Here is a 12,274-nt window from a genome sequence, read left to right on the forward strand (position 1 = left end):
GCAGTTAATTAATGGAGGAGCACACAGTCCCTTTTGAGACAAGCAGAAAAGATTCCTGCCCAGATAAGATGTCGAGTTAGGTTTATGGCCTCTGTCTGGTTAATGTTTCCTTCTCCCTCCACTTCTTTGTCTAAATATATATATGCATCGTCCTTCCAAGTTTGCTGGTTAATTGGATGATCAAGAAGTATCTATATGTTATTCTTGACCTTCTGCTTTCTGTTAAAATGTTATAGAGGTTTTCTCCTAAAAGCAATAAATAATAAATAATTGCTGAGTAGAAGGGCCGAGGGGTGCAGGGATGCCCCTCGGTGAAGAATGGCCGGCTGACATCCCTGATATTTTCTGAATTATATGCATGCTTTCTATCAAGGTTATGTCTATACTTATTTCTGTTTTTTATTCTTGTAGATATATAGTTTAGCTTAGCTTTTCAGCCCTTTACTTTACTAACAAAATGATATTTTCTCCGGGCAGTGTGCTTAAGGGACTGTTAGCTCTGCAACCTAAAAGACAAAGGAATGCTTTCACGCCCTAAGGGGCGCGGGAATGTAAAGATGTTTAACTACCCGCTGAGAACGCAAATAGCCCTGGGGATAAGATACCCTGGAGTTGCCTTTTGTTCCCACTAACCATCTACACTAATGGCATAAATGATTGAGGGAGGCAGGGATGGCTCCCCCAGGATGTAAACAGATGGAATGCTGTCCTGTCCGGAGGCCTGGACCTTCTCTCTTTGATTTAACTTTACCATGAATTACAACAGATGTCTAGGTACCTATCTCTTTTAGCTTAGAGACAAGAAACACTAGTTAATTGTGGAGAAGACTACCATTAACCTTATGCTCTATAGAATGGAATGCTAATAAATATTCTTGTGCTCGTTTTTTTACTTCCTTATCTCTCTGAGAATATTTGTAGAGCTATTTCTGTACTAATCCTGAAAAATATGAAAACGACACTTGTGCTCAGTAAAGTTGGACTTGCTAACACCAACCCAAGTCTCACGTCCTCTTTATTTCCCTCATTGCGCTGACGCCGTCCATCCCTCAGGAACCTGGACTCAGCAGGGGCGGGACTCCGGCAAGAGATCTTAGCATTAAAAATAAGGCAAAGGTCATAGGCCAGCTCCTGTGGTGAGGCTTAGTCTGTTTAGGGTAGTTCGTGATAGTATCTTCTTAACATAACAAAAGGGGAAAAAAACAATTTGGAAAAACCCACCCTGAGTTCCTTGGGGCAACTAGTCTGTAACATTTTCATGTGTATTTGTTTCTACTCTGCCCACAGGATTCTTTACTCTCTGAGGCCAGATTCTGAATAGTCTGTGAAGGCTATTTCTATAAGGTATCTTTGGGACTAACTGGTCTTGCCTGTGGCCTCCCAAGATACTTTATTAAATCTCCTAAGGTTTTGATGTGACCTTGGCTGATGGAATTTGATTACATTCCAACAGTTTGAATTTAAGCTACATGGTAGACATGGCTTGTTGCTTCTGCAATATCTAGTCCCTGTTTCTTCTTAGCAATCAAACCCAATTTGGGGGGGATCCTGCACGTGCCCATCCCCCTTATAGATGGGAGAGACCAAGGACTAAGTTTGAACCAGTGATTTGTAGGTGGGAGTAGGTGGGTATGTTTCTCAAGAGAGGTTCATATTCTTCCTACTTCCTCCTTCCTTTTGCCTAGAATATGGTCCTTGGAGCTGGAGTGAGCGACCATCTCATGACCATGAGGCAACTTTGAGAATGGAAGCTACATGCTGAGATGGCAGAGAATAAAGACAGAAGGAGGCTGGGGCATGCAGATTAGCTCTGGACTGCTGCCCTCTGAATTCATTTTACGTGAGAGGGAAAACAACCCTTGTTTTGTTTAAGCCAGTGGTACTTCTGGCCTCTGTTATCAGCAGGAAAATACAATTCTTCCCTACCCACCCCTCACTATCAACAGTCTATCATGAAACCTTTGAACCATAGAGCCATGTTGAAAGACTGTTTCAATGAAAATCAAATATACTTACTATCTAGATTAAGCAGTGAACATTTTACTATACTTGCTTTATTGTAATCAATCCTTCTGTTCCTGCCCAATGCATCCTTATTTATTTATGTATTTCAATCCTTATTTATTTATTTGATGCCTTTTAAAGTAAGTTGCAAACATGAATGTACTTTCCCCTGGATACTTCAACACACCTATCAAGTAAAAGAACATAGTTCTGAAATGTTAAGGTATCAATGCTGTGTTTGAAACCCAAATGTAGAGGGCCTTTCAGTTACGTGTTCTAAAATGAGCAGTGGGGTATATCTATCTGGGTATCTCTAGCTCCTAAATGCCTCGCTATCCCCAAAGATATTAACAGTCTGACCCCAGGTAACTGGCCACTCCTGGTAAGAGTCAGGCTCCTTCCAGGAGGCTGTGTAAGCAGGAGGTTCCAGGACTGCCTCTCAGGAACAGCTTGAGATAGGAACAAGCACTGCCTCAGGGCCCTTCTGTCCATCCCCTGGCATCTGCTGAGAGAAGTGTTCTCTTCTTCACTGATACCACAAGAAGGAAATCAATGTTCCGGAGGACCTCTGGGATGTAGGGCTCACAAATCGCTTGAAGAACAGGCATAAAATCCTTCTGAAGGAAGCTGAGGAGAAGTATGGGATCAAGTTCAGAGACAAAATAAAATAAGAAAGTGGGCATTATATTACAGAGGGGTGGGAATGTAGAAGTTAGCTCAGAATGTAACACTCTTTCTTGCCGGTCATCAGGTTGACATTACAGACATATGTGATAAAGTCAATTACATAGTTAACCAAATCTATATTTTTCCAAAGGTCATGCTGCAGCTGCAAAGGAGCAAAACAACCCTCTTCTCTGAGTGCTTCCTGCTTTCTTACTCACTGAGAAACTTCTTTTTAAAAATTGACAGTCTACTTTCATTCTTCTGCACATGGTTGTCAGTTTTCCCATTACCATTTTTTTGAAGAGACTTTCCTCTCTCTATTGTATTATTTTGGCTCCTTTTTCAAAGATTAGCTGTTCACTATCTTATGTCATGCACAGAGATTAACTCAGATTGAATTAAACACTTGAACATAGACCAGAAACCATAAATTCCTAGAGGAAAATATAGTCAGTATTCTCTTTGACATCAGTGTTAGCAGTATGTCTTTGAATATCATGTCTACTCAAGCAAGGGAAATAAAGAAAACATAAACAAGTGGAACTACATCAGACTAAAAATCTTCTGCAAGGCAAAGGAAACCTTGTACAAAATGAAAAGATGACCCGTCAACTGAGAGAAAATATTTGCAAATCATATCTGACAAAAAGTTAATTTCCAAGTTATGTAAAGAACTCATACAACTCAATAGCAAAAAAAATGAGCAAATTGATCAAAAATAGGCACAGGATATGAACAGACGTTTTTCCAAAGTATGTATACAGATGGCCAACAGATACGTGATAAGACATTTGACATCACTAAATATTAGAGAAATGCAAATCAAAACTACAGTGAGATGTCACTTCACACCCATTGGAATGGCTATAATTGACAAGATAAGAAGTAAGTGTTGGAGAGGATGTAGAGGAAAGGGAACCCTCATACACTACTGGTGAGAATGCAAACTGGTACAACCACTATGGAAAACACTATGTAGATTTCTCAAAAAATTAAAAATACAAATACCATGTGATCCAGCTGTTCCACAACTGGATATTTATACAAAGAACATGAAATCAATCATTCAAAAAAATTTATGCACCTCTATGTACATTGCAGCATTATTCACAATAGCCGAGATATAGAAGCAACCCAAGCGTCCATCCATGGATGGATGGATAAAGAAGATGTGGTGTATAGATACAACGGAATACTACTCAGTCACAAAAAAATATAAAATCTTGCCAATTGCTACAACATGCGTAGACCTTGAGAGTATTATGCTAAGGGAAATAAATCAGACAGAGAAAGAGAAATACCGTGTGATTTCACTCATGTGGAAAATAAATAAACATACACATAGATAAGGAAAACAGATTGGTGGTTACCAGAGAGAAAGGTGGGGGTCAGGGCAAAAGGTATAGAAGGGCACATATGTATGGTGACTCATAAAAACTAGGCTATTGGTGGTGAACATGATGCTGTCTATATAGAAACTGCAATATAATAATGAAAACCTGAACCTTACCCACAGTTACAGGGCAATATGACCTCAATAAAATAATTGAAAAAGAAAAATAAAAAAACCGAAAACTCAGAGTCTGTCAAAATCTTTGCTGGTGGAAATCATATCAATAAGAATGAACCACTCCATTCTTGTCTGGAGGATCCAAGTTACTTTGCACAGAAAAACAGCCTTGATTTCCAGCTTAGATGCTGAACTTCAGATAGTGGGTTTCCGGGCACAACACTTTGTATCTCTTAACTTTACGGCATTGGATGTAACAATATTGAATGTAGCATCAAGTCCCAGACCAACAGGTGACCTGAGAAGTGACTTTTCTCTGTGCACTTTATTTAATATCTCCAAGGGTCACATGTGGGTCAAAATGAAATAAAGTCCTTGAATGAAAAGACTGTGGAAACAGCAAAGCCCCTTCCAGATCCAGCTTCCTGCTGTGGTTCTGTTGTGCAGGCATTCAAGACAACCACTGCTTGTGGGCATTGGCCTCTCTTCTCTTTATGAGGATCAAGGAGATCAAGGTCAGAGATCACTCTCCAGGCCACTAGTCTTTAGTCTTTCCATCAGTATTTCTTGTCTTTTGAGTCCTTTTCCAGTTTCCATGTGGGGTGGCAACACCAGACAGACTCTGTAGGGTTGCGTAGTCCTTTCTGGCCCTCTGCACCACCCAGCCATGGATCATTATACACTCTTCCCTACTTTAGTCACTTCCATGGAGAAATGGGAAAGAAATGACTTCAGCTATGATAAAGGTCAGAGGGACGCCATTTCCACCTCTGGATCAGGTGGAACTCTGGGACTGTTGTCTCTAGAAGGGGCTCCTCAACTACAGTGCCCAGTTCTCCCATGGAGGTTCAACTGAGAGAAAGTCTGGGGACTGATGGCCTCAGTGGAAGAGAGTCAGAAGTTGGGTGATAGAACCAGAGGTAGAAGAAAGGAGAGAGCAACCCAGAGAAAGAGGCCTGGGGGAAAGTGTAGATGTGGGACCCATCAACCACACTACAGAAGGAGACATCCCCAGCCTCATAGTCCTAGAAAATCCCCACTGAGCTGGAGGCTCACTCAGGGAGAGGAAGGTCCTCAGGGAGGGGAGAGCTTGATACTTATTAGCATACAGTTCCAAGGCCTAGAATCCATTTGGATGTAACTCTGTGATTCCCCACATCCTTTCTGTGTTTTGGTCACAAACCCCAAGCTCCCAGTAAGTCCTGTGGCCACCTTCTCCCAGTAGTCTCTCCCTGAGGAAAAAGACTGTGACCCAGCAGTCACAGACAAGCGTCCAGAAAACACCTTCTAGGTTTTTCAAGATCCTCCCATGTGTGTTTCTGCGTCATATTTTGGCAATCTTCAGACAGAAAGAGTTGAAAGTAGGCAGTGTCAGGAGCTAGAGTCACATTAGCTGCTGAAAAAGCAAGAGACAAGAGACAACAGGTCAACTCTGGCATCCCGGGACCCTTAGTGACTGGGAAAGATGGAAAAAAGAAGCTGACCCTAACCCATGAAGTCCCCTTTCTTCCTTCCTTCTTGAAACAGCTAGAGTGATAAGCATCTCCCCAAACGTCCTCAAGAACAGGTTTCAAAGAGCTAGTGGGAGAGCTCAGAAACTTCCACAAGGTGGAGATGATGCAGATTCCTGAAATCCTGAGGTCCCAGGTCCCTGGAGCAGGGGTGTCTGATCAGGAAACCCGCTTCCCACCCCATCCTCTCCTCTCCTGCAGAATTTTGTACAAATCCCTCACGTGCCACTGCACTGTTATTATTAGTTTCATATTCTTTCCTCTACTAGACCAAGAGCTGAGAAAGTAGAGACTATGTGTGGTCATCACTGCATTCTCACTGTCTAGCCCTGTCAGTCCCTGGCTTCCAAATGGTGCTTGATAATGTTTGTAGAGTGAAGGAATGGGGAAGGTCCTGTGGAGAGCCTGCAGCCGTCCCTCTCTGCCAGCCTGAGGTCCCAGGGAATCGGGTGGAGGGCTACATGGCCAGGGCTTTTCCGCCAACTGTATAGGTTCTCTGATCTAAGAATACTCATATTTAACAGATTTCCCAGGACCTCATAGCTTAGAAGAGTCACATTGGAGAAACTGTATGGGTTCACCAAATGCTGGTTCTTTTTCCTCCTGGAGTCACAGCAAGAAGACATTTCCCAGCTTCCCTTGGGGACCCAGCAAAAGACTTGGCCTCTTCCAGGCCTGGCCCATGAGAAAACTTCCGCACAATATTTCCATCCCTTTTCCCTCATATGCTGTCTGAATGCAGAGGAGAGTGAGGCCCCTAGAAAAATCTGTGTGGACCTGAGCCCTCGCCTTCCCATATGATCTGTCCTGAACTCTGCAGAGACAGAGAAATACACTTTTATTATATTTACCTAATGAGATGTTTGGGTTTTTGTTCCAACAGTTAGCCTATACTGTTATACGGTTAGCCTGATCAATACAAACATCACTGAAAGTCAGCTCCCTTTACAGGCTGTTTCAGTGGACAGTTTTCCTATGTGCTGGATACTTAGGACTCACAGAGGGTAACATACAGTCCCTGCCATGTCAAGGAACTCAATCTTGAGACAAACAAAGAAGCAAATAATACCACTTCAAAGAGAAAACCTATAAAATACTGTCAGTTTTTCCTTCTGAAAGCCCTCAAATCTGCCTTTAATTTTCTATTTATGTTTCAGAGAATTCTTTATAATTAATTTCTTTCCTCTTATATATATTTATACGTCAGTTTCCAAAGCAGAAACCTTCTTTTTGGTGGTTCATCTGGAGCCCACACAAAGGAGCCAAGCCAAAGCCAAGCTTTGCTGGATCAGGGTGTTCCTGCCTGGCCTAGGAGTAAAACCAGCCTAATCCTCACTATGTCTCCAATTTTTTATTTGTTTCTCATAGAGGTTCAGCACTCACCTTCATTTTGTGAAATTCCATCAATTGTCGGTTCTCACCTTATTCAAACTCTCAGCCACATTTGATATTGATGTTTCCTCCTTCTTCTTATATTTTCTTTCCTCGGATTCTCGGATACATACCCTTCTGGAATTTTCTTCTTATACCACTGGTTACTTTTTCTCTGTCTCTTTTGCTAGATCTTCCTTTTCCCATCCTCTGAATGTTGGAAGGGGGAGGGGGACTGGAGCTCAGAACTTTTAACTTCTATTCATTTCTCTGTAAACACTCTCTCTAAGGAATCTCATCCAATCCCAGGATTTTAAACATCACAATAGCGCACATAACTCCCAAATTTCCAGCTCCAGCATCTTCCAGGCACTCCAGATGCATACATCCAAATGCCTACGTGACTCCAGTCCAAAAGGAAACTTTTAATTTCCTTCTAGAAATTCTCTACTGTTCACCCAGTTGCTTGGGCACAAAACTCAAGCATGATCTACCATATGGACCTATCAGCAACGGTTTTTCAGCCCTTCCTTCAAAACATATCCCAAATCCAACAACCACTTTTCACTGTCTCCATCAAAGCCATCATGAAATCTTGCCTGGATTCCTTCTGTAGCATCCTGACTGGCTTCCTTGTTTCCCATCTTGCCTCTCTATAGTGTTTTCTCAACACAGCAGCAGCCGAAGTGACATTTAAAAAAAACATAAATCTGATGATGTCCCTCCCCAGCTCAAAAGTTCCCAGTGATTTCCCATCACACCTAAAATAAAGCCAAAGACATCATCACAGTTTGGAATGCATCCATGATGTGGCCCCAGCTCACCTCTTGCACCACATCTCCTGTCATCTCCAGGTCCACTCACACTGCCCCTTCCAGGCACATGGGCCTCCTGTCAGTTCCTCAGTCTGGATCTTTCCCACCTTGAGATCTTTGTATCTGCCCGTAACTCTGCATGGAACAAGGGAAGATCTGGGACTTTATGTGCTTGTCCCTTCCTGTCCACTGTGTCCTGTTTTAAATGTCGTATATTGGAAAGACCTTCCCTGACCGCCCTCTCCTGTAAGTCTTCCCCGTTCATTCGTTATCCCTGCATCTGGTTAGTTTTCCTTATGGACTAGCAAATGAAAAGCACTTAGGAAATACATATTGCATAAATGAGGCCATAACAAGAGAAAAATCTATAAATTACAAAGGATTATCTGAATCAGAGCAATGCAGGGAAAGTAGAAGATGGAGTTGAAGGCCACTTAGAAGGAAGAACTGATAGTATTGGCTAGCTGATTAGAATGAGATGATAAAGAAAGTGGAGCACTGGATCATAGACGTTTTTGCGTGGGCAATTGAGTAGGTGATGGTGCCATTAACACAAATACCAAGGAGGAAAAATAGTAGTAGGGTATTGGAGGGGTTGGGAGAATACTGAGTTTAACTTGGTCTGAGTTGCCATGGGACAATTCAGATAGACAAACTTTAGGGGCTGGTAGAAGTGGAGCTTGGGAAAGAATTCCAGATAGGAATATGGGAGTAATTGACAAGTATGTTTTCCAAGGAGCGTATGTAGAGGGACAAGTGGACCCAGGAACCCCTGGGGAAAATTCACATCGGGAAGTAGAGAAGGAAGAAGAGTCAGCACCTCTTGAGTCTGAATTAACCAACTGCGTGAGCTTGAACAAGTCATGGGCCTTCTTCATGTTAAGGAAAAAGAATCCAGGTAGGTCTATTCCAACCTCACACCATATGAACAGGGGAGTGTGGGACCAGACTCCCTGGGTTTGTATCCTAGTGTCACCACCCCTGCGATGTATGATTTGGAACAAGGTTTCTACTCTCTTTGTGGATTAATTTCCCCCATTGTAATGGACATCATAAAAGCACCTACGTCTTAGGGCTATTGTGAGGATCAACAAATGGGAGAATATATGTAGAGCACTCAGACCTGTTCCCAGTGCTTGGTAGTAGATGCTCAATAAATGTTAGCTATTTAAAAAGACAATTTGCAAGATTTTATTTATCCCTCCTTTCTAAGGTTCTCTGTGGGGAAACCAATTATGAAGTGGTCCCTCTGCTCTGAAAAGAGAGGTGCTTGGGTGGACGGAGTTTCCAGGTCTCCTCTAAGATACACATAACCCGCTTGAGACTGAATGTCACTTGAATGGAGGCTTTCTAGTTGTACCTTTAGGCCTATGGTGCTGAAAATGTTAAGGAGTAGAAAAATCCAAGAGAGGAAGTGGGTGGGGCGGCCTTTAAGAAGCAGAAAGAGGGGCAGGCCAGGTGGCGCAGCGGTTAAGTGTGCACGTTCTGCTTTGGCTGCCTGGGGTTTGCTGGTTTGGATCCCAGGTGCGGACATGGCATTGGCGTGGCAAGCTGTGCTGTGGCAGGCATCCCACATATAAAGTGGAGGAAGATGGGCATGGATGTTAGCTCAGGGCCAGTCTTCCTTGGAAAAAAGTGGAGGATTGGCAGCAGATGTTCGCTCAGGGTTAATCTTCCTAAAAAAACCAAAACAAAACAAAAAAGAAGTAGAAAAAAAAAAGTTCTAAAGCTGTAAAGAAAAAGGTGCAGGTGGTGAAATGGGATGGTGCAGAACTTGGTTATGATGCTGCGTGGATCCTCGCTGAGTCTCCATCGATGGCCCTCCAAGCCAGGCCACTCTCTGGAGCTGGTAGATGGAGAAAGAACACTCAGACCTTTTTTTTTATGGAGTCTTGGACCTGAGACCTTCGGAATTAGATGGCCACTCACTGGCATAGAACAGGGCTTTTCTCTAATCTGTAATAGAAAAAAAGAGAGGTGAGCACTCCCTGACTAGAGCCGGACATTTCTTGGCCTTTTCTGTGCCCTGTCTGCCTTCCCTTCTCCTCCTTGGTGCCCTCTTCACTCATCTCCAGCACCAGCCTGGTTGCTCTTCCTCGTTTTCTTCACAAGGATGTGTCCACGGAGAGGGACGCCAGAGAAAATACTCTCTTCTTTTTAACCTTCTTGTCCCTTGAGCATGGGCTTGGACTTCTCTGGGAGCTCTTTACTCATCTCTTCTTGTTTCCTAAATTAGATGGCTTTGTGACTCAGTATCTGAAAGGCACCAACATGTGCAAACTGATGTGAAGGCTGCCATTACATCGGACACAGTCCTGGACACAGGACAAAACTATACTAGATTCACCATTCTCTTAACAGTGATCGTGGCCCACTCACTCTCCTGCTCGGGAACTTGATCCCATCTTTTTCATCTTTTGAAAGACCTAATACAGTGTCCTGCATGCAGTAAGGGTGTGCAACCACCTAGAAATCGATATCTTTGATTTAGTTAGCCTCAGCATGAAGCATCTATTTCTCATGGCTAATATGTCACCTCTTGCTGCCATTAGGAATTCCCAAGAACAGAAATTTCTTTTATAGATTTGCCTAGAGAGCTACTAGTGTATTCCAGGCACTATGGCTTGTTGTTTACTAGTTCTGGGTTTATCTCTCTGTCTCTGTATGTCATTATCCACGAAACCTGAAGCCGGTTACCTACTTGATGTCCCTGTTTCTTCATCTTTAGGGTGGGGATAAACCCAGCACTTGTATCTTAAGTCATCTGGGGAGGATTTAGAGTAGCACCCACGCATATTAAACCTCCATGGATAGCACTGTCCTCCATTTTGAAAGGTTCATTCATGACCCCCGCACTGATGACTCTCAAGACAGCATCATCAGGTGCCTGCTGTGGGGCTGGGGTTTTAGTCCAAAGGGGAAGGAGAACCTTTGAAAAGTTCGGCATGAGAAAATGTACTCATTGAAAATAGTAGGAGGACAGATGCACGGGGAGATAGGAGGCAGGGGTGCCACTCACACTGTATTCTCTTTTTTAATAATGCAATGGCTTCCCATTGTACTTAGAATAAAATTCAAACTCCTTAGCTGTGCCGTGACTCTTCACCTGATCTGGCTTTCCCTATGTCTCTAGTCCTGCCCACTCTCTCTGCTATCTGTTGGCTTCTCTGAACTTTGGTTCTAGTAGTATCCCAATCCCAATTCCACTCTAGTCCTTTGCTCTTGATGTTCTTTCTCACACTGTCTAGCAAGAGCTCTGGCCATTGTCCAGGGTCCTAGGAGATAATCTAAACTGTTGGAATTTCCTTATTGATAAGAGGGTCTTTGTCATTTATGGGGAGCCTCTTGGACTGCATCTCATAGTTTATTCTCTTGAGGCGACTCATGGTGAGGACTGGTCATGTCAGAAAGACCAATCATGTGATTAGAGGATTGTTGCTTTGAGCTATGTGATCTCAGCTTGACTGGGGACGGGTGGGGGCTGAGAGTGGAGTTCAATTACTATGTGGTCAAAGATTCAATCAATAAAACCTACCTAATGAAGTCTCAATAGAAAGTATGGACACCGAGGCTTGGGGGTACTTCCTGGGTTGTCAATACTCCATACATTTGACCTGTCCTATTCACTGCTATTTTCCTCAACGCCTAGCAGAGTGCTTGGCTCATGGCTGACTGTCGATGATTGTTGGATGGATGAAAGAATTAACTATAGGTGTGTTGATTCATATTTACAAGAGACGGCCTTGACATAAACCCCAGTACTGATAATTGTACATGCACCTTATCTGTGCCAGATTATTTATGTCTCTGGATGCCAAAGTCCTGTAAGATTGCTTAGTAACACTGTGAATTGAAAGGTCAGGGATAATCATACTGTCCCTTTGATCTCATGGTATTAAAGGGGTTGGCTTGGGCCAAGTATTGGGGTAGCTGGGGAGAAGAAGAAATGATCTTGCGAACGGTCTTGGGAAGAATGTGCCTGACTGTTCCTTTCCAGGCCTCTGCAAATGGTCATGTGATTAGGGGAAGCTCTTCATGTCCAGGAATATGTAAGTTTTACTTTCCCTAAAGTTGGGAAACTTGTAATTATGGTAGGATGTGCCAAGATGACCTGCATTCCAATCTTCCCACTCCCAACTCCCTCCTTGGCCCAGTCTGCTCTCTCCCACAGAGGGATCAAAAGGCACCAAGATTAGCCATCAAGGAAATTATTGCCCCATAACCACTGATGATAGCAACTCCCAGCCCATTCCAGAAAACTATGAACCAGGTGTCTCGTTAATCTGGGATGCCAAAAATCTGAAAAACTTCTACCAGAAGATCTTGATTCAGAATTTTTTTTTTCTCTTCTTGGAGCTGATCTAAGCCATAGTCAAACCAAGGAGGGAAGAGAGATC

The sequence above is a fragment of the Equus asinus genome, chromosome 8 (assembly GCF_041296235.1).
Source record: "Equus asinus isolate D_3611 breed Donkey chromosome 8, EquAss-T2T_v2, whole genome shotgun sequence".
Taxonomy (NCBI): Eukaryota; Metazoa; Chordata; class Mammalia; order Perissodactyla; family Equidae; genus Equus; species Equus asinus.